The sequence below is a fragment of the Strongylocentrotus purpuratus genome, unplaced genomic scaffold (assembly GCF_000002235.5).
Source record: "Strongylocentrotus purpuratus isolate Spur 01 unplaced genomic scaffold, Spur_5.0 spur5_scaffold_1, whole genome shotgun sequence".
Taxonomy (NCBI): domain Eukaryota; kingdom Metazoa; phylum Echinodermata; class Echinoidea; order Camarodonta; family Strongylocentrotidae; genus Strongylocentrotus; species Strongylocentrotus purpuratus.
This window is the reverse complement of record NW_022145594.1, coordinates 25,480,149-25,502,439: the sequence shown is the minus strand read 5'-3', so window position 1 is coordinate 25,502,439 and position 22,291 is coordinate 25,480,149. Positions and strand designations below refer to the sequence as shown.

The window sequence follows — 22,291 nt, the reverse complement described above, 5'->3', positions numbered from 1 at the left end:
TACTTTACAGCCCTGGCACCACCTGACCAAATATATATACAGTGCGTCCCATGAAAAACGAAACCGAGAACGATGTTTTATCATAACTTAATCATAATCAAAATTGATAAATGACACATATTTGTAAAGTTTAGATCCTCCCCTTTAGTTTGATGCAACTCATATGATGCATTTTCATATCACGCATGAGTGATGAAAAACAATTTAAAGAGGGGAAGAAAAAAAATGGCGGGTAGTGTCTGAATTTCAGAACAGAAAAAACACATTTCTAAACAGTTCATTTTCTGCCCTTTTATATGACACCTCAATCAGGAAAAATGAGCCAGGAATAACAAAGTTTGCTTTGTTTAAAGTAATGCTTGCATATGCCGTAGCAACAAACAGAGTTGACGCAATCGAATCTTTCGTCTTCTTTGTCTCCTCTTGATTAACTCTTCATAATGCCTGAACTTCAGGGTTAATCCAAATTAATCAGAAGGGACTGTTCCTATTATTATCATAATTATTATAATGCTCTTTATTATTATTATTATATATTCACTATTACTATTTCATAATTCTCATTATACTCTTCGCGTGTCTCATCTGAAACTCCTCATATTTTAGGCCTGCTCATGCAAGTGCTGGATATTTCAATGTTATTTTGTGTGTGTATGTGATTGGGTTTGCAATGAAACATGCACGAGTCTGTTCTTGTAATTTGTATGCATATAATGTGAAGGTGATTCACGTTTTTGTATGCCCTACCAATGTAAGTTTGCTGTAACCTTAGTGACATGGACTGATCAAGTAAATAATGTTTACCCGGTCGTCGTGACAATTTTTTTGCCATGCCCTGCCCGTTTTAAACACACATTAATTTTAGCTAATATAAACTCGATAGCATTTTGTGTATGCACAAGAGAAATAGCAAATGCTAAGTTACATGGAACCGTCTTCTTAAACACTGGCAAATTATTATTCAATAAAATCTGAGAATGTATACTATTATCTAGATCTATTAGTAATAAATCATTGTCAAAATAATTCCATAAATCGGGGTAAAAAAAATATTCCAACTATATGAGCGACAGTGTATATCACATTGATATCATGTTCGGATTACCTAATACGTCTTGGCAAATTTTCGCACATTTCAAAAGGTGAAGGATTTGCCTGAGGTGGATTTTTGTATTGGTACAGTAAAAACAGTTATGTTTTCATTTTGAAATTCACTATTTGCCTGAGGTGGATTTGGAGAAGGAATAACAACAGATTTGACTATTATCATTTTAATGTGTAGGGTTTTCCTTTTTATTCAATAAAATTCGGGGAAAAATTCATACAAAATTAATTAGTATACGATTCAGCCAGTCAAAAGTTTATAGTCATAAAATACGAAAGACAAGTATTTTAAAGACATAATACACTACACTTAGCTACAGTTTTACGGGAATGTCTACTTTACATGACTTGAACATTTGTTTACTGTCACTGCAATTCACACTTTACTCATTTAAGCAATTTATTGCGCGACGTCCAAACATAATATCTTAAGTCCAGATAAGATTCTGTCCTTCATATAGCCGCACATATAAAATCAAATATTTGTGCTTTGTCAAAAGGTCACTCTATAGAATTATGTCCGTGCATGTCAATAATAACTTAAATTTCTCATGGAGAACAATCGTACTGATTTAACACTTACAAATTATTTAACACTTTAACACATTAAGAACATATCGAAACAGTACAAAATCATATAATGAAAATAATAATGATGATCGCATTACTATAGTGCTTATTACTACACTTTCTAACCTCTTTACATGTAATCATTGTTACCCATATGATTGCATCAAGGAGGATATTATCTCTTTAATTGGATTCAATCTCTATTTCCTACACTATATATAGTGCGCGTTCTACACTGTTCTGGCGAATATCCTCCTTTGTTCTGGGGAGCATTACGGCAAGATTTCGGGTTTTATTGATATAAACCATATAGATATAAAAGATAATACATTAATGTTGTCCGAAACCTGATATATCATGTTTAAAATAATGGATAAAATAAAGAAATAAACTTTAACATTTAATATTTTGTTGACTGTAGAAAATAATGAGAAGAATAACGAAACAATTTGGGCAAAGCAAGCATAAAAATAGGCCCCCAAAAAGCATATAACAATAAAATTGGTATAAAATTGGAGTGTTTGGTGATTAAAAGGGGAAACTTTGCAAAAATCATATCAGAAAGCGCTTTAGTGCTTTTGAATAAATTGGGTTTGACAGGAATAAGTCAAATCAAAGTTTCTTTTGCTTAATTGGTAAGATAGTTTGAGGACCAAGCTAGCTTTGGAATGGAAAAAAACTTTAAAAACTTAAAATAAAAAAAACCCTTAAAATTTGTCATAATATTACAGATTTGGGAGTGATATTAGGAACCAAAGGGTGGATGTCCACTCGTCTGCATGAATACAGCGGTGATCGTACTTTATTTAAGCTCATTCAGCCAGAAATCTGATGATTTGGTGGGAGTTTAGATGATTTTAGCGAAGACCGCCATTACAAGAGACACACAGATAACTACAAAGCTCGCCTGAAGGCCCCCTGCACTATTACAGAGCTCATCAGTACAGGTGCAGGCAGCCACGCTGGAATACGTGGGCGTGGTTCCAATGGCCGACTTGAAGGCCAAGTAACTAGCTTCGCTGTAACCTACCACACCAACATCATCCACAATTTCATCGGCTTTGGCGGACTCTTCGGAACATCCATCCATGCTGGAGGTGGCCTCAACGTCCGTACAACCTCGAAGGGTGAACGTAAAGGTCTCAGAACTCAGGTCCCCAGCCAAATTGCCTACATTTAAGGGATTGGGAAGAAGATTGTAATATAATGGTAATGATCATGATATCCGTATAAATAACAATAATAGTAATAATGATAATGATGTCAATAATAATAATTAAAGTAATACAAGTATGAGTAATAGCAGTATTGGTAGTAGTAGTAGTAGTAGTAGTAGTAGTAGAAGTAGTATAAGTAGCAATAGTACTAGTAGTAGTAGTTGAAGTAATAATAGCAGTAGCAATAGCAGTAGTTGTAGTAGTAATAATAACAACATTTATATTACATGTAATATCTTTGTTGATAATACTTTTAGCGATAATAGTAACAGAAATACAAACATTGTGACAATTATATTTTGCAGCAACGTTGATGATATGCAATAACTAATAATGATACAAAAAATAATGGTATTAGTAGTAAAAGTAATAATGATGATAATAATTTTAATGATTATAATAATAACATCAAAATGAATTAAGATAATTACAATGAGGAAAGTAGTTGTAAGAGAAGTAGTGGCTTTACTAATATTTATATGAACATTAAGGATAATACTATTGCTGATAATAAAAATAGTTATTAAAAATGATGACAATTATATTATTGAGGTCATGATACTGATGATTGAAAATGTAAAAAGGATTATAGCGACGGATAATGACGGTATTATGGTATTACGATAATATAAGGTTTTAAACCTTTCCGGCAGGCAAAATCAACAGAAGAAAAACGCTTTCCAGCGTATGATTAACCCCGTCGTTATGGATAATATTGTATTTTAAAAATGTTTAATGCTCCACAGTTTAATATCATACAATTTACAGTTTTAGGGACACGGTTAAAACCATTGCCCAAGGTGGTCTCGAAACATAATATGTACCCCAAGGGGCAAAGTACAGTATCCACATCATCGGATCCCTCAATGACTCTTTACATTGATCAACAAAGTTCTGAGAAGATAAACACTTTTTCTATTAAGAATAAATCATATTTTCACGATTTATAGTGGGAGGTGAGAAAGAGTTAGGAGACCAGGGGGTGTTTCACAAAGATCCTAAGTTGAACTTATCTCTAAGTTGGACTTAAGAATTATGGAAATATTTTGATTCAAATCATTCATGATTTCTATTATCGAGGAGATTTCATGTTCTTGATGTGGAATTTATAAAAAGTCTAAAGTACTTGAATTTGAACATATTTCATTATAAGGCTACAAATGCCTCACTATGATATTTAAGTCCAACTTAGAGCTAAGTGTGTCTTAAAATCTTTGTGAAACACCCCCCAGTGTTTTTCTGTGAAAATTCTTTTACGTCGATTTACCTGCAAACTCTACCTTTGCACATCTGGTTTTATTGGTTTCACAAGTTATTTTCGCAAGGGTATCGGCTCCACAAGTGCCAAGGTCGATAGTTTGGTATTTAAAAGAGCCACAAGAGTAGCACTCGAGGGAATGGCCTGATTGGAAGAAAACATACAACAAGAACAAACAATGAATACTTAAGCAACAAGTATTCGGTATACATTTTGTATAGATGCATAATTTGTCTTCAGATTATATGAAGAGGTAAATCGCGGCGGATTTTTTTTTTTAATAATCATTTGTTCTCCTTCAAATGATGACATAAGTGTCATGCGCTTTACTTTTATGTATCTCATATAACATAGAGCTCTCTAAATAGGAGTTTTGTTTGTACGCAGGTGCCATTCATTTACATGTTCGTTTTTTTAAACGCGGTGGTTTTCTTTTCCTGTTTACCGTGCAAGTCTAAGCAATCCTTAATTCTTAAATTGAATATTACAATGTTGGTTATGCACAAACAATAAAAAAGAAAAGAAAATTGGAATCAAATTATTGATCTATATACTTCCTTTTAATAAATCTAATAAACATCCTGTCAGTAGAATCACAAAAGAGAATACATCATTACGCACGCACACACACTCCCCCCTCCACACATAAGGGACTATATAGGGACTCATTTCTTAATATTTTACGGCTGGGAATTTATTATACATCTAGACTATATAGGCCTACATCTCTTATAATACACCATCTTATACACCATCTTATAATATCAGCTTTATTATGTTACTTCTTTTATTGCAGTAATTCTTACCTGAGAACTACATGTATGAACATCACAGCAATTCTTAAGCTGATATTATTAAAGCGTTTTAGAGGTGTAGATCTATAATTAATTTCTCAATCGTAAAATCTTTAGAAATGAGTCCCTATATATAGCGGCCTTGATGACGATAAGGCCTACATCATTGATTGCCAGAATAGTTTTAACTTAGTGCTAAGTAATAACTTTTCACAGCAAGTGAAGGTCGATGTAATTCATTCGAGCTCCACACAATTATGTTAAGTGGATGGTACTTTTTAAATTACTGTTCTGATGTACACTGAGTACAAAGGAATATGTCGAATTTATCGATCAATTTTATTATTTGCTGTGAAGGATATCCTTTTTCTTTTTTCTACTACCATTGTTAAAAGGATGAAAAGTGATCTTTATCACTGATTGATAAATGTTTTTATAAGCTGGATATAAATAAATGATTCCGTGAAACGTCTGAAACTTCGAATTTTCAACCGCACGGCTTCATCACGATTTCCTTTCTCTTTTTGTAATGATAATCATCCAACATAGTAACTCAATGCAGTGCACTTAGCGCAAAAGCGATACTAACGCAACAACGCATTAGATACACAATAGTGTTTAGTAAAGATCAAAGAAAGAGAGAATACGAAGAGGGGAGACAAATATCGAGTGGAAAAGGGAAAATTGAAAGGATATAAAAAAAAACAAGAGAATGGAGAGGGGGAAAGGGAGACCAATGGAAGGGTAAAAAGAGAAAGAAAGAGAAACTGAATATAACCAAAGAAGCTATAGGGAAAAGGTAACAAGAGAGCGGATGAGGGTAATAGAAAGGGGTAGAGAGAAAGGAAGAGATAAAGAGAAAAATAACCACAACAATTATTATATTTATCATACAGTCATTAAAACCACAGTAGGCCTATATACACATTATATACATACATGTATATATCATATATTATATATTATTAATTTACGATAACTTACCAATTTCAAAAGAAAGGCAGGCGAGAAGACATACTCCGATGATGAAGGACTTCATAGCTGAAAGACAAAAAGGAAAGGATTTAGATTGTAAATATAATATTGCAATGAAGAGAAATTTTTCACATTCCACTTAAAGCTTATCTGCCATAGTTTACAGGAGGGATTAGAGCGCCCTGCAAGGTCACTGGACAGGTGGTTATCTCATCAACTCAGCTCTCAGTTAACATAAGAAAAAGAGGATCATGGGGGACCAATGGTCACCGATTAGGCATTGTTTGTTGTAAGAGGGCGCAAGTAGCTACGATTAGTGCAGTGGGCCTTTAAGCAATAGGTTTCTCGCTACAAGGTAACAAATTACTATTATTAAGGTAACAGTAGGGTTTTTAACAAAAGCAAAGTCAGCTTTTCATATTACTAATAATGATAGCAGGCATTTATAGCGCCGTCTATCTAGAAATTCTATTCCGAGGCGCATTTATTATAACCCCGGCTTTAGCCTAGCTGCCATTACAGCGCTCCATCATTTCAAGGAATTAATTCCTGCCAGGTACCCATTTACATCACCTGGGTTGAGTGTTGCAAACGTAGATCAATGTCTTGCCAAGGCACATGAGTGCCGCGGCGGGACTCGAACCACGGACCTTGTGACCTTATCTGGCGACGTATCCACTCGACCACAACACCTCCACATAATTCTTTAATACCGGAGACGTCGATTATTAAACTTGAGGTGTGTAGATTGAGTATTTTGTATTGTTTATTAAACCTTTGGAATTACGATTTTTGAAACGACAAGGTAATTGTTTACCACAAAAATGTTTGTACTACGGCATTATAACAAATGAAAATGCGTGAGAAACACCCTATATATAAATATATAAATAGTTATAGGTTAACTTGTACACTTCTTTTTTTGTTGTAAACAGAACCTGATTAATCATGAAATAAAAGTGCCAAGTACACGATCTGTCTGTAACAGCTTAAAATAATTTTTAATGAAGTCCGATGAAGGACGAAAGCTTGAACAGAAATACCATGCGTCATCTTTTGCTCGCATACATGCATATATGTATATATAATATAATTAAACATTTATAACAACATGTATATATGTTTATATAATAATAATATACATGTATATCCATCTCTCATTGCATTTAATCTATTTCCCTCTTCCTCCGACTTTATTTCTACATTTTTTTCTCTGTTTCTTTTTTTCGAAAACAAAGTCATTGCCTCATGGCAATGATACTTTCCTCTTTTTTTATTGAGGACAAAGGCTTTTTGAAATACATCATTTCTCAAATTTCACGTAGTTATTCGTGCGTTTACTCTCATCCAGGCTTGCCTATTGTAATACGAAGAAAGTACATTTCTTACCGACAAATTGTTGATATCAAATGACAGTCGTAAGAACGAGAAGACGTGCGGGAACAAATGTAGTTGTTTTAATACGATGCTGCTAACACAAGTGACGCGTCGATCAGTATACTACCGATTTAAATACTTAACGCTGCGCGATGAAAACGCCCTTAACGAAAGCATGAAATTTCAACCAATGGTCTTGCACGTTACATAAATCACGTACCTCGGGAATGCTGACAGTTGTCATCGCTATTTTTAGAATTTATGTAATTTATCTGTGCTAATATAACCAAAATTGTTTTCCTCCTTAATTTTTGAAGAAAAAATCTATTCAGAAAGGTGTTCGTTACCAGACTTACGTACACGTCTCAGATGTTGCTAGGTACCATCTGTATATTCCCAAGGATAATGTTGTCGGATGAAGCTGCTGATTGTTTGTTTATTTTGCTTTTTGTTAATGATAACATGTACGTGCTGTATATTTTGAAACTGTATAGTACTTTGTCGTTTTTATGATGTAATCGTAGATACATGCACAGCCGAAGACAGCAGGAGTGCTCGGAATATGAAATTGAGTTAACTTTCTCTTTATAAGTGAATAAGCGTTCCTATACTTAATTCTCTTCAACGATCTGTTATACAATATGTAATTTTCATAATAATATCTAAAATTTTCTCTCAGTAACTGTGTTAACTTATTATGGGCGTTCCCAACTTAAGCTATACTTTTCGGGTTTTCGCCTCCTTCTGTTATTTGAATTATTTACTGTATACTCAATGAAATGTTGAAATCATTGTTACGTATATATTATATATATATATATATATATATATATATATATATATATATTGTGTTTCATATTGTACCGTTGAGAAGGAAATACATGTTAATAAATACAATACAACATAATACAGATTACCAAATCGAGATAAACATAGTCAACTCTTCATAACTGACAAAATATTGCACTAGTATAGAAGTTTTCATTTTTCACATATAGGGCCTAAAGTTAATATGCCCGAAATTTAAAAAGGAGGAAAAAGACTACGATTTCCGTCGTCGTTTCATGTATTCAGCAAAAGGTGTGCAAATTATGTCAAATTTGTGAATAGGAATCTGAGCGCCATGCAAGTTATAGCTTTGGTTATCCAATGTTTACGCACAATTCTCGTGAGTGGACATCCTCGTTTCACTAATTAACGCAATGCTTAAAAAAAAGTGGTTTGTTTGTCGATTTAAAATCGGCAAACAAACGCTGGCAGTTGGTCATCGCTATCTTTAGAATTTTGGGTGCCATAAATTATATTATCCATTAGTTATAAGTTACTATGAAATTTCGGTAGAAGAGTGTATGTTGTCGTATTTTTAACTCACGTTGCGCGGGTTCAATTATAGGGCGGGGGGGGGGGGGACTTTATCATTGTTTTTCACCCCTTTTGTTTTTACCACGGCGCCCCTATAATAAGCTTCGGTTCACCCCAATCCCAAATTCACCACAGAAGATTCACTTTGCATTACGTACTGTACTACAGGCATATTTGATTCTAAGTTTTGCGAGGGGGCGAAGCAAGTGAGCCAACAAAATTATATTCGTTATTTTGTTCTTATTTCTTTTTTCTTTAATAAAATCATTTATATTCAATATTGCTTTCGACTTTGCAAAACATAACAAAACATATATGATTATACAAACATAATATAACCAATAGAATCAACAATAAGAATATAGCTGATTATACAAGACATGGTGGTACATTTTTAAATATTTTTTGTAAAGCAACACAATGTTTTTTTCCACCTATTATCAAATGATACAAATTTGTTATTTTTAACATAATTGTATTGTTCAAGAGAACGATAATACCTTAACATGCATTTAAAAAGAATTTAGTGAGAGTACGCTATTTTTGCATTTGTTGGAAAATAGTATTTGGCATATAAAATAATAAAATAAAATTGAACTCCAACGTTTCCATAAAACCCAAATAAGAAATTAATTTGTTATTCAAAGTAACTTTATCCTCTAAAAGGAATTGTCGGACATCCGCAATAAACCTTCTAATGATTGGGCACTCCCAAAATAAATGTTCTATAATGAGCTATAACAAAATGAACATAATTACGTCTGACTGCGAAATATTTAATAATTTAAGATATTTATTAACATTCGTTATTATAGTTAAACCTAATTTGTATTACACACACTATGTTACCGATAGTCAAAGTTGTTTGAATCACTGACTGAAATGTTTTTCAGTCAAACCTGGGGTTTAAAGGGTGTGGTCGATATAATACCTGTAGCTTCACTGCGCAGACCAGGCCCCCGTCTTATAAAGAGTTGCGATTGGTCCGATTCAATCGCAAGTCCTCTAATTAATCGTAAGTTTGCAGTCCCCTGTCTCTTATGTACTCAGTTGCGATTGATATCAGTCGCAAATACTTTGCGATTAATCGCAACTGTTTATGAGACGGGGCCATGAAGGGTATCGTAATACAAAAAGTTTACTGTCAGGGTGATATTTTGACACGATCCATTTTTCGAAACACTATCACCCAAAGTCACTTTGAAAACAAAAAGGCCACATTAGAAATAAAATATCGATGCATGTACACAATAAACAAAATAGACCTATAATAATGTTGCTGTTTTTTTAATGAAATTTTTATTAAAAATGATATCATGACGGTATTTACAGTATCTACAGTTTCCATCCATTGATATGAACTTTTCATTTTAACAAGCACAATTTGTTTGAAAGATCGTGAAATTCTGTTTTCCTGACGGTTGAAGTAATTTCGAAATCGAGATGATTTAACAATTCGCTTTTGCTATATAGCCCTCGCAAGTTGGCTTTATAATTTTTTTTTATGACGCATCATGTATAGGTCAGGATTTTAATTAGTCTACGAGTGTTATTTGTCTATGTATTAAATTAATAAATGGTCTAATTATTAAAAGCAAGGAAAACTGTTGCCTAACCCGTCCAACTATATTTGCGCATCACACCCACACTTTAATAGTTGTTTTGTTTAATTTAAATTAAACTCATTTCAAAGAAAAATAACACGGTTTATATACAAACAGCAAACATGTATCATGTATATCGACAAAATGAGCCTCTGCAAAAGGGGAAACATTTCTTCCCTAGGGCACACGCTTCGCATCGTAATCAGACCGCCATCCCCCAAATGAAATTATTGCTACGCAGGTCCCTCCCCTCCCCTTTCTCCAGCTCTGCAAGACTTAATAATAATGAAAGGGATTTTTTTTTCACAGTCAATTTTGCTTATACTGTACTGGTATCAGGGTTGCCAGATGGGGATCTCCGTCACACACAAAAATAATCAAACATAATATATATATATATATATATATTTTGTTTTTTGAAAGTGCCTTCTCCCCAATCCCATTTTTTAATATTTGGTGATTTGTGGGCGATATAAAGGAAGGAAATAAAAATACTATATGAAATAAATGAAAAATTAAGTAATTAACGAGGGAAATCCTAAATTTTTGACTCGCTGTTATCCGATGGGGAGTTCACACGGGCATTTGGCACACAATATATCCTAAAGTAGGCTCCTTCACAGGCGCGGATCCAGGATTTTCCAATAGGGGGGGGGGGGGCCGGAAATTTGAAAATTGCGCAGACAGTTTTTCAAATCAACATACCAATACTGACAAGGTCATATTAGAAGCACCATACCGGTAATTTTTTTGACATTTTCATCGGGGGGGGGGGGGGGGGGGCTGAAGCTTCTTGCCCGAAAAAGTAATTTTCTGGTTTCACAATTCGGCTAGTGAGCGAAGCGAGCGAGCAAAAATTTCAGGATAATATGTATTTTGTGAAAGTGTTATTTATCACCAAAATATACGAGAAAAGATATAACAAACTCATATTCAGGCAGCTCGCTGTCCCCTCCCCCCCCCCCTTTACGCGCGAAGCGCAGAAGCTTTAATGTTCATGAAATTATAAGGGGAAGAAGAGGATTCGTTGTACCGTTCTCGGTTGTTAATCATTGTCTGAATTCAGTTTCCATATCCCCTCCCGCGCGAAGCGCGGAAGCTTTTACATTTCATTAAATTATTAGAGAAAGAAGACGATTCGTTGTACCGTTCTCGGTTGTAAATCATTGTCTGAATTCAGTTTCCATACCCCCTCCCGCGCGAAGCGCGGAAGCTTTGACGATTCAATAAATCATTAGAGAAAGAGTACCGTTCTCGACTCTTAATCCTTGTCTGAATTGAGTCCCCCCCCCCCCCCCTCCAGCGCGACGCGCGGAAGCTTTGACGTTTCATTAAATCATTAAAGAAGAGTACCGTTCTCGACTCTTAATCCTTGTCTGAATTGAGTTCCCCCCTCTCCCGCGTGAAGCGCAAAAGCTTAACGTTTCATTAAATTATTAGAGAAAGAAGACGATTCGTTGTACCGTTCTCGGTTGTAAATCATTGTCTGAATTCAGTTTCCATACCCCCTCCCACGCGAAGCGCGGAAGCTTTGACGTTTCATTAAATCATTAGAGAAACAGTACCGTTCTCGACTCTTAATCCTTGTCTGAATTGAGTCCCCCCCCCCCCCTTCCCTCTCCCGCGCGAAGCACGGAAGCTTTGACGTTTCATTAAATTATTAGAGAAAGAAGACGATTCGTTGTACCGTTCTCGATTCTTAATCATATGTCTGAATTCAGTTTCTATACCCCCTCCTTTTTGTGTTATCGGGCGAGGGCCGGAGCGGAGACACCAAGCGAGATTTTGCAATGTAGAATGCTGAAAATATGCATTCTAGAAAATCCTTTTGTCCAATATGTACGTTCTTTCCGCTACATGTATATTTCTTTCTAGCTATATATCTAAATTTCCGGGGGACGTGTCTCTCTATCGGGCCCAGGATCGCCGCCGCTGTCCATTATCACTACCTACATTAGATCAAATAAAAGCACAAGCGAGTTGGTATGAGCTGAATCCAAATGAAGGGCAAAATAAGAATTGTAAAGCGGCCCTACCGTTAATTTAAAATTTGACTGTTTAGTATATAGCTTCTATTTGAAAGACATCCAAAACATTGTGCCCTTTTCAATTTTTTTCAAAAAGCAGGGGCTGTTTGTAACGTTTAACTTTGAATCCGTGGCTCGAGATTTTATGCGGCCGGCCCGGCCCCCTCTATTCAATAACGTTTCCTAAGCCTTCTGGAAAGACCCCAAATCTCCCGATTACAGTTTTTCCCTTATTCGTCGTTACTGTCACTTAGCGCCTTTTCCTTGTCTTTCCCCCTTTCTCACCCGACTTTTCTCTTCCCCTTCCCACCCCCTCCCCACCCACTCAGTGTTATCTAGGGTATGCGCATGTATGTTCCCTCTCTTAGTTTGAAAGCACCCCTTTATCTTCGGTGTGTAGAGTCATAGTGCGGGCCGGATTTGTGTGTATTACAGGCCGGACTTTAATTGTTGCGTGAAAAGTAACCCTTTATCGGAATTTTTGGGAACACAAAATCGGTCCCTCCGACCCCGGAATGGGAGTGAGGTGGGGGGGGGGGGGATCTTCTTCTTCTTTTCTCTCTCTCTCTCTCTCTCTCTTCTTTCTTTTCTCTTCTTTTCGGCCCCCCCCCCCTGGATCCGCCACTGCCTTCATTTGGCCGGGGGCGGGGACAAAAATCTAAAAGCCGAAAGTCTAAAGTGGAAGAAGGAAAAAATAAAAAAATAATAATAAAAAAAATGTTTCTTATATATACATTTGAAGCGCTTTCCATTAAAGTCTCTAAGCGCTATAACAAACAAAAAATGCAATTTCAATGACAAACGATTATTAACCAAAACAAAAGAAATACAAATACAAAAAAGTACAACTTTTACAAAATAGGCCGACATATGAATTATACATCAATGTGAACAAAATAAATTAATCACCAAAAGCAATTTTGAATAAATGTGTCCTTAGATGTGTCATTGGCATTGATATGGGGCGTTTTTGTGTTCGGTGATTTTGGGGTGTTTTTTGTAAACATTTTTTTTTTTTTTTTTTCCGGGGGGGGGGGGATGATATTTCAAATACCATTCGGTGCCTCGTTTTGCTGGTAGTCCAGCCTCTGTACCGTTTCCGTGTGGCGCGCCCAATCAAGCTGATCAGGGGGGTTCAACTCCGCTTCTGCATCCGTCTAGCCATGGGGAAATTTTGGAGGGTCAAAAGTGCACACTGCTTCCACTTTTCATGTATTAGCCTATGAAGATGACAAATGTTTAGTGCACCAGCGAAATGGGGATTTTGGACTGCGCGCAGCGCGTAAAATATGTAAATTAAAATTTGGAATATTCATGAGCTCATTTCCACTTATTAGCATATTATCGTAATGAAAAAAAGACAATGCGCATGCGTTACTCTTGACAGAATCCTTGGGCCGAATAATGTAGAACAAAGGTCAGAGTTGGGGAGGTGTGTGTGTGTTGGGGGGGGGGGGGGAGGGGTAATAAACTTTTAAATGGTTGACTTAGTTGGGGCCACAAACTTCACTGTCACCAGGATGGAAAGTAAATTTTTTTTAAATTCAGTTCAGTTAAAAGGCAAAAATAATGACCCCATTTCACTGTGGTACCCCAATTCATTGTTTACCTTTTTTGTTTTGTTCGTTTATTAACTTAAATATTTTTTTAATCAGAAAAATTGCACTGATCCTTTAGCCCACTCAACAAGTGATATATTCATATTTTTAGTGTCCAAATAATGAATCATTCTCACCTCGACTTCAATGATCTTCATATTGTGCCCCATCCCAAATGAAATTTCTATTTTGTCTCGTTCTTTTCATTCTTGCATTCGTCGCCACTGATATTTTTTAGATTTGCCCCCCCCCCCATCAGTAACATTTTCAATACAGGGACCCCTTCCAATATTGACATTTCCATAGGCTCTATTACCCTCCCTCCCCCATCCACACCCCAATTACCTATGCTTTCATCATTTTGGCATTGACTTATTCTTTATTTAACCCCCCCCCCCTCATCTTTATTGTAAACCATTTTTTATGTTATATTTATACATTAGTCTTGTCCACTCTCTTGTTACATTTCCGCTTTCTCTCTCATTAGGAAAGATGGTTAAATCTATCTCGCTGATGCCAGATATAAACAAACATCAAATGGTCGAACACCATACTCAATTCTACACAAGACTGCATCAGCCCTCATCTCACCTCAGTCATAGAGCATTATCATTACAGAGAGCCTACATCATCATAATCACCAGCATCATCACATATATTTCACAAAATAAGAAAATGAAAAGAACAGAATAAAGCAGTATTAACTAATTTATTAACATCTATGAACTCATTTATCAACATATTTTGTTTCTATAAAGATCTTTTTAAATCCAACATGACATCAACAAAAGGATGACAAAAGGATGGGGGAGGGGGGGGGTGCTGTCTCTTGAATTCAAATTTTTCAGTTGTTAAAGTTTACTGTAGATTTTGAGAAAAAAAAAAATCAATAATATCAACATGCTATTTTATTACGTAAAGCACAGGTATATACTGAGTTTTATGAGTACTTTATCTTACATTGGACATTATTGTTGTTTTTACTACTACCTGTATTATCATTATTATTACTGCTAGTATTATCATGACGATTGTCATTATTGTTACTATTTGTAATATTGTTATTATTATTTGTATTAATTATATTACTACAGTATTACTATCGAACTACATCATTTTATTCCCCCCCCCTTCAATTTACTATCCAGTTCAGCATCCCTAATATATTTGTCAGAACTTGACTTAAGATTAAATGTAAAAAAACTATGTTTCATGTACACGCATTTAAAAGAACAAACGATTACTTTCATGATCCTCGATATATCTTCTTCTTCTTCTTCTGGTAATCTTCAAAAGGCGTTGTAGCCTATCACGAAGATGAATTAATACTAAAGATTACAAGTGGTGTGAGGAAGATAGATTGTTTCTAAGTGGGATAGGGAGAGTAGATGCCTCAGAAGTAGTCCCTGGCAGTTCTCTGGACTGTCAGCATGCACTATATTTGCTGGAAGTAAGTTCCATTAACTTTGGGACAGAGTGTTGGGCAAATACAAACTTGTCTATGTCGCTTCTGGCTTGGTGCAACTGGAGGGTCATGTCATGGTACTTCCTGCTCGTGATTTGTTAAAGCCCGTCTGTACTAGTTTGGTCTGGGGGATTAGACCACCCTGCAAGGTCACTTACAGGTGGTTATCTCATCAAATCAGCTCTCAATTAATATTAAAAAAAAGGATCAGGGGGGACCAACAGGCACCGATTAGGCATTGTTTGCTATATAGAGGGAGCAAGTAGCTATAAGTAGTGCAGTGGGAAAATTTTCAAGGGAGAGCGGAGAGACCATCGACTATCTTGTGCACCATTCCCAGTCTTCTTGCAGAGTGCCTTGTAGTTGTACATATAGTAGGCAACTAAAGGTGCTGATCATCTCAGTCAAACTGCTGGTTCACTTGTGGTCCCCATTGTGAAGTAGCGTCCTGGACATCTGAGATGTTGTAGGGATCCCAGACACAGGAACAGTTCTCAAGATGAGGGTGGACTAGGGACTCGTACAAAAGAAGCCTGGGTATCAAACCTTCTGCAAGGGACAGCCTGCATAATAAAAACAAAAAGAGAGGAGAAATCAAATAAGATTAAAACTGCTGCATTACATTGGATTTTCAAAAATAGATCTAGTACCTTCCCACTTTGTTTAGGTCTTGCATTTTAATTTTATTAAAAAATGATAAACTTATGTCTATCTGATAGGGCCTTTTTTGAAAAGAAGAGTAAAGGTTTAGATGTATTTCCAATTATTTTAAAAGTAATTTCCAATTTATTTTAAGTTATTATTTGCTAGACTTTTGTGAACAAAAGTTTGTTAGATATAATGTAATATTTAGGAAAAAATGCCTTTGAGTACATCTTTTAATATGCTGAGAGAATAAACTGTAGCAACACCATAGTTTGTCACCTAAATAAAAAGCTAGAGAATAAATGAGAATTACAAGATATAATGCAACACAAGATGACAGTTCCCCAAATCTTTGTATATAGTCCAAGTCAAGTGCGGTGTTCGCATGGGCTTAGATTATACAGCCTGAATATTTTCGAACTTCATACAAACATACCTTGCCAGAGTTTAACTTAGGTGTCCTGTTCTTGATTAGATCTACACCATAACATTTGATGATCAGGTCCTGGTGCTCTTTGCCGCACTTCTGTGATCATTATCTGCTTCTTTATTCCATAGGATCTACAATTTAAAGAAAACATAAACTTAGTAAGGTTCCTGCTAATATCAAATGCATGCATTAGTTATCAGTTTATAACTTTGTTCATGTCCTTTGATAAAGAAAGAAATATCCATATCATATGTAGGGTTGGATCCAGAATTCTCACCAACTTAAAACTAAAAGGGATGGCATAAAATCCTGAAAATAAACTAATTATTTCAAACAAGGCACAATGACATGAGTAAGAGCAAAATCAGGGAAATAGGGGGGGGGGGGGGGAGACACCTTTTTTCTTTTGTTTTTGTTGTTGATGGTAGATCTAGCCTAGTAGTAGATCTAGATCTACATTCAAACTAAGCTGAATCTGGACCTGGATCACAATAATGACACATGTGCACGACTAGTCTAGTCTAGTGGAGCAAAAACGAGACTAGACCCATGGCTAGGGAATTCTTTGCTATGGCATAACACAAGCTATAGATCTAGATCTAATTGCCTATTTTTAGTAGACCTATTATTAGTAGGTGGCTCTAGACCTAGATCTAGACCCGTCCCTATATACCTATGCCACATCTGAAAAGGGGGGCACAGAATGATTGTGCATCCCCCCCCCCTCTCCATAACTTCCACATCATTTATTTAATCCACCTACACCAGGCATTTATTTAGTCTTTCTTTATTAGAATGCATTAGGCCTAGAATCTAGCCCTAGATCTAGGCCTATACTAGATGCGGGGTTAAATGCTGTTTATATTTAAGTGCTAGATCTAGACTAGACCTAACTTAGATCTAGGCCTAGCCCTAGGCTCTGCTTAGGCTTTGCTTAGCCCGAATGTTTCTGTCTCTTTCGTTCGTTAGCCTCTGATTTGGGTAGGGTCGGCTGAAGAGAGGAGCCGACCCTACCCAAATCAAGGGCTAACGAACAAAAGAGACAGAAAATTCAGGCCAGACTATGCTATGAATACTAGCCTCGCCCTAGGCTTTACAGTAACACACTGTAAGTTATAGCCGCGCCAGCTCAGGAAACGCAGTCGCTTCTTGGTGGAGTGTTACAGCCGGCTAGAACCGGCGGATTGAAGATCATAAACCGCTCGACGAGATCTCGTCGGCTTGGACTAGCAATGAGCCATTTGCGCAGTCTCCAACAGGTCCACATCTACGACCGATTACTATCGGAAATCAAGCTATGAACTGAACTTAAAATTATGAGATGTGCTCTAATGAAATAACCTACGGTAAAATCCTGATTGTTTCTGAAAATACTACCGTCGATGACTTAAATTAGAGTTCATTCAATCAGTTAATATTCTTTGGTCAGAAGAAAGAAAAGAGGATGGGGTAGGGGGTTAACCGGGTAATACGTTGTGACAATGCGGAGAGCCGCTCACTGCAATGACGAACACATCACAATCATTTCAGAGACCTTCACACAAAATGGATCTTTACTTACTTTTCTTGATATCATAGGCTATCACTTCGATGCCAATGTTCGCCTGAAGATTTTCTGCTTCACTGAGATGTACTTGACAAACTTCTATTATAATCAAAATTCACTTAAAAGAAAAATGTTTCATTGTTCGTAATTGAATAACTTGAAAGTTGCAGTTCATACAACCGCCATTTTCGTGCTCAAATCGTAGGGAATTCTGGGAATGCAAAAAATGTTTTATGCATAACCTAATACATAAAACATTTTGTCGATGGCCAATCAACAAACAGTAGTTGGCGTATTTTTTACGTCATTGCTCATGAATATTCATTGACCCTCCAAAACCGTCGTTCAAATCGGACAAAACCCCCATAATGCATCCAATGCAAAACCTATGAAATGTCAAAGGTCACGATTTTAGTTGGCCCTCTAGTCCTCCTACGGAGGACATACTGTGTATGATCGAATCTCTTTGAAGCTGATAAAATAACACACCCTCAACGTTGAAAGTAGACCTAGCCTAGTTCCAATCCTCTCATCCTATCACTGAGGTCAGTGCATCCCACCCCGATCGTGTGGACGGAACTTAATTGGGGATCGCATCCAAGACCCGCCCCCCCCCCCCCCAACTCCGGGGTCGGAATGACCGCATGCGTGTTACCAAAATGTCCGGTAAAGGGGTATTTTTCGTGCGACAAAGTCCGGTCCGAGAATTGTAAAAAAAAAAGGGGTGTATTTGACTTTTCACCTGGAGATTTCTTTAAAAAGTGGGTGTTTTTCTTTTTTTTTCTCATCTCTTTGGACTCCTGAGAAATTATTCCGAATTTAGGGGGGGGGGGTACATTGAGCATTTTCCGGTATTTAGGGGGGTCTCCAAGGCAGGGAAAGCCTGCGAAAGGGGGGTTCGGAAATGTTCGCAGTCCTCAGATAGTAGTCCAGGCTAGGCCCCATAGGAAAGGGACTGAACCATGTTTTTTTATATATACAATGTTTTTTGAGTGATTCTTGTCAATTCGAGGGTGCTGAATCCAAATCCGATGAGTGCCAGACGCAAAACCTTGAGCATTTTTCGTAAAACGCAAAAATTCAAAATGGCCGCCAAAATGGCCGCCAAATCATGAAAACGCTTATTATATGGCCATTTAAAAGGTTATTTGATGTTTTCTTGTCAATTCGAGGGTGCTGAATCCGAATCCGATGAGTGCCAGACGCAAAACCTTGAGCATTTCTTGTAATATGCGAAAAAATTCAAAATGGCCGCCAAAATGGCCGCCAAATCATGAAAACGCTTATTATATGGCCATTTAAAAGATTATTTGATGTTTTCTTGTCAATTCCAGGGTGCTGAATCCGAATCCGATGAGTGCCAGACGTGAAACCTTGAGCATTTCTCGTAAAATGCGAAAAAAAATCAAAATGGCCGCCAAAATGGCCGCCAAATCATGAAAAAGCTTATTATGGCCATTTAAAAGATTTTTTGATGTTTTCTTGTCAAATCGAGAGTGCTGAATCCGAATCCGATGAGGGCCAGACGCGAAACCTAGAGCATTTTTTGTAAAACGCGAAAATTCAAAATGGCCGCCAATATGGCCGCCAAAAAAATTTAATTACACATTTAATAAAACCATTAATGAGCACGATTTAAGACCTCAGAGGTTTTTTTCTAAATGTGCAATTATCACCCGCAAACAATTATACAAACACCCACACACACACACTCACCCACACACACACCCACCCCACCCTGGCACACACCCACATCCACACCCACCCCACCCCTCACACACACCCAACCCCTCACACACACACAAACATCTACCACAAACATCACATAAAGTACACTGCCACATTTGTATAATGCATGACCCAAACACAAATTTGAGACTTTTCATTCTAGTTGGAGTCAGGTGACTTGTCACATGACTAGTGCCATGTCCTTCATATTCACCATGGAAACAAGCATCTGAGAGCTAGACCCATGGTTAACTGGCTACCACATCATGTAATTGATATATACAACAGGTAAGATGAAAGTATGCAAGTCTCCAAGAACAGAGCAGCAGCAAAAGATCTTGCTTTCCTACAGGCCGTGACAAGAAACGAGGATTGCCCAGAATTTAGCGGTTTCAATACAAAGCATGCACGGGACAGTGGACAGCAACTGAGGCCCAAGACTACAGTAGTGTACACTCCATTCTTGGATATGACACCAGCAGAACCTGACACAATGATGACGGCAATGGTACAGGCACAGTTCCTGACATCACTTACAGGCCAAGAATGGACAATTCTTACGTGTGATCAGCAACTCTACCAAGTGATGGTAAACATAGTCTGGGCTAACCAAGACAGATTTGCCAAGTTTGTACCCAGACTAGGCGGCATGCACATGATAATTAGTTTTCTAGGAAGTATCGGCTATTTGATGTCAGGAAGTGGGCTCGAAGACATACTGAAGTCACGATTTGCTGGAATTCCAAAACTTCTGTCTGGGGAGAAGTTCCCACAGAATTTCAGGGCGCTTCGACTTGTCATTAAGGAGATATTAAGATCAGTACTGGAAGACCAACAATTCACTGACTTTGACGAGTTGATTGAAGTAGCCAGCAAGCAAAGGAGTCGAACTACAAAGTTGTGGATGAACTGTCTTTTTAAATCCCATGCTCATCTGTATGGCTTTTGTTAGAGCTGAGAGGGAGGGTGACTGGTCTCTCCATCTGCAAGCTGTCGAAGAAATGCTTCCCTATTTCTTTGCTTCAGGGCATACCAATTATGCACGCTATGGGCTGTACTATCTCCGCTCCATGCAACGTCTGCCACCAGCATTACTCAAGCAGTTCTTAGATGGAGAACATGTGATGCACCATCAGGATGGCATTTGGAACGGCATCTGGTCCGATATGTACATTAAAACGACATACATGCGCTATGGAAACGGACCTTCTCCTACATCCACTCTACCCCTCATCCATCCACCTACCCCCCTCCTCCTACCCTACCCCTCCTCAATCCACCCTACCCCTCCTCCTTCCACCCTACCTCTTCTCAAACCACCCTACCCCTCCTCAATCCACCCTACCCCTCCTCAATCCACCCTACTTCTATCACACCTCCATCCACCCTACCTCTCCTCAATCCACCCTTCCTCTTCTCAATTCACCCTACCTCTCCTCCATCTACCCTATCTCTCCTCAATCGACCCTACCTCTCCTCCATCCACCCTACCACTCCTCCATCCACCCTACCCCTCCTCCATCCACCCTACCCCTCCTCCATCCACCCTACCCCTCCTCCTTCCATCCTACCTCTCCTCAATCAACCCTACCTCTCCTCCATCCACCCTACCCCTCCTCCTTCCACGCTACCTCTCCTCCATCCACCCTACCCCTCCTCCTTCCACTCTACCCCTCCTCCTTCCACCCTTCCCCTCCTCCATCCACCCTATCTCTCCTGAATCCACCCTACCCCTCCTCCATCCACCCTACCACTCCTCAATCCACCCTACTTCTATCACACCTCCATCCACCCTACCCCTCCATCCACCCATCCACTTTGAACGAGTCTACCCTTGCTATCTGGGCTTTGTCTCTCAGCCTCTTTGGACAACTGAAGAATGACTTGGAAGCCATGCAAGAAGGGGAAGATCAGAAAGTTGTCACTTGTCACAAAGAAGAGAGTCTCAAAAGAATCAAATAAGATGCGGCTGACAGAAAGGGAATTCGAGAGGCGCTATCGACATGATTGTATAGATGTATTTGACAGTGAGAAGCATCCTCCTTCAAACCTGGTGAACATCTACACTGGACAGGTTGTGGATGATCCAGCAGTAAATGCTGATGATGCAATCAAGATTGGAACTGATCAGATGAACGAGTACGAAAGAAAGTTGCCGAATGGGTTCCATGACACAATAAAGAGGAGAGTCAAAGGAATGGCAAAGGCTTCTGATATGTCATCAAGAGGTGAGGTATCTATAGTTACCAATACAGAGATGATCTACGCCTGGGTAATCGGGATCATGGCATCATCAAGGGAAGCGATTTCAACCAAAACCTTATTCTCTTATGAATTGGCTCCCTATGCACCCGCACTGTTCGACAATAATGGTGATGCACGTTCCACAAGTAAGTCCGTCTTGAAGTCAAGGATCAAGGTTGAGTGTAGTCAACGAAGTGCAGAGGTGCCAGATATTATCATTCTTGATGGATGTGCTCTTCTTTGGACCGTTCCTTGGCCTGCGTCTCCAGCAAAGGTGTGTACCTTTGTAGATGTTGCTGTAGCAACGTTCATGAAATATGTAGACAGTTGTCCAGTTCTGCATGTGG

General features: G+C 37.8%; 2 long non-coding RNA genes across 2 annotated transcripts; both read right to left on the bottom strand.

Annotated features, from left to right (window-relative positions):
- Positions 1 to 4,211: 4,211 nt before the first annotated feature.
- Positions 4,212 to 7,469, bottom strand: LOC100887835. The gene is made up of 3 exons (XR_004062667.1): positions 7,308 to 7,469; positions 5,928 to 5,984; positions 4,212 to 4,293 (listed from the first exon to the last, which is right to left on the bottom strand). It is a non-coding gene; the product is annotated as an uncharacterized LOC100887835 (long non-coding RNA).
- Positions 7,470 to 15,544: 8,075 nt separating this feature from the next.
- Positions 15,545 to 18,102, bottom strand: LOC115921005. The gene is made up of 3 exons (XR_004062666.1): positions 17,988 to 18,102; positions 16,433 to 16,557; positions 15,545 to 15,914 (listed from the first exon to the last, which is right to left on the bottom strand). It is a non-coding gene; the product is annotated as an uncharacterized LOC115921005 (long non-coding RNA).
- Positions 18,103 to 22,291: the final 4,189 nt, after the last annotated feature.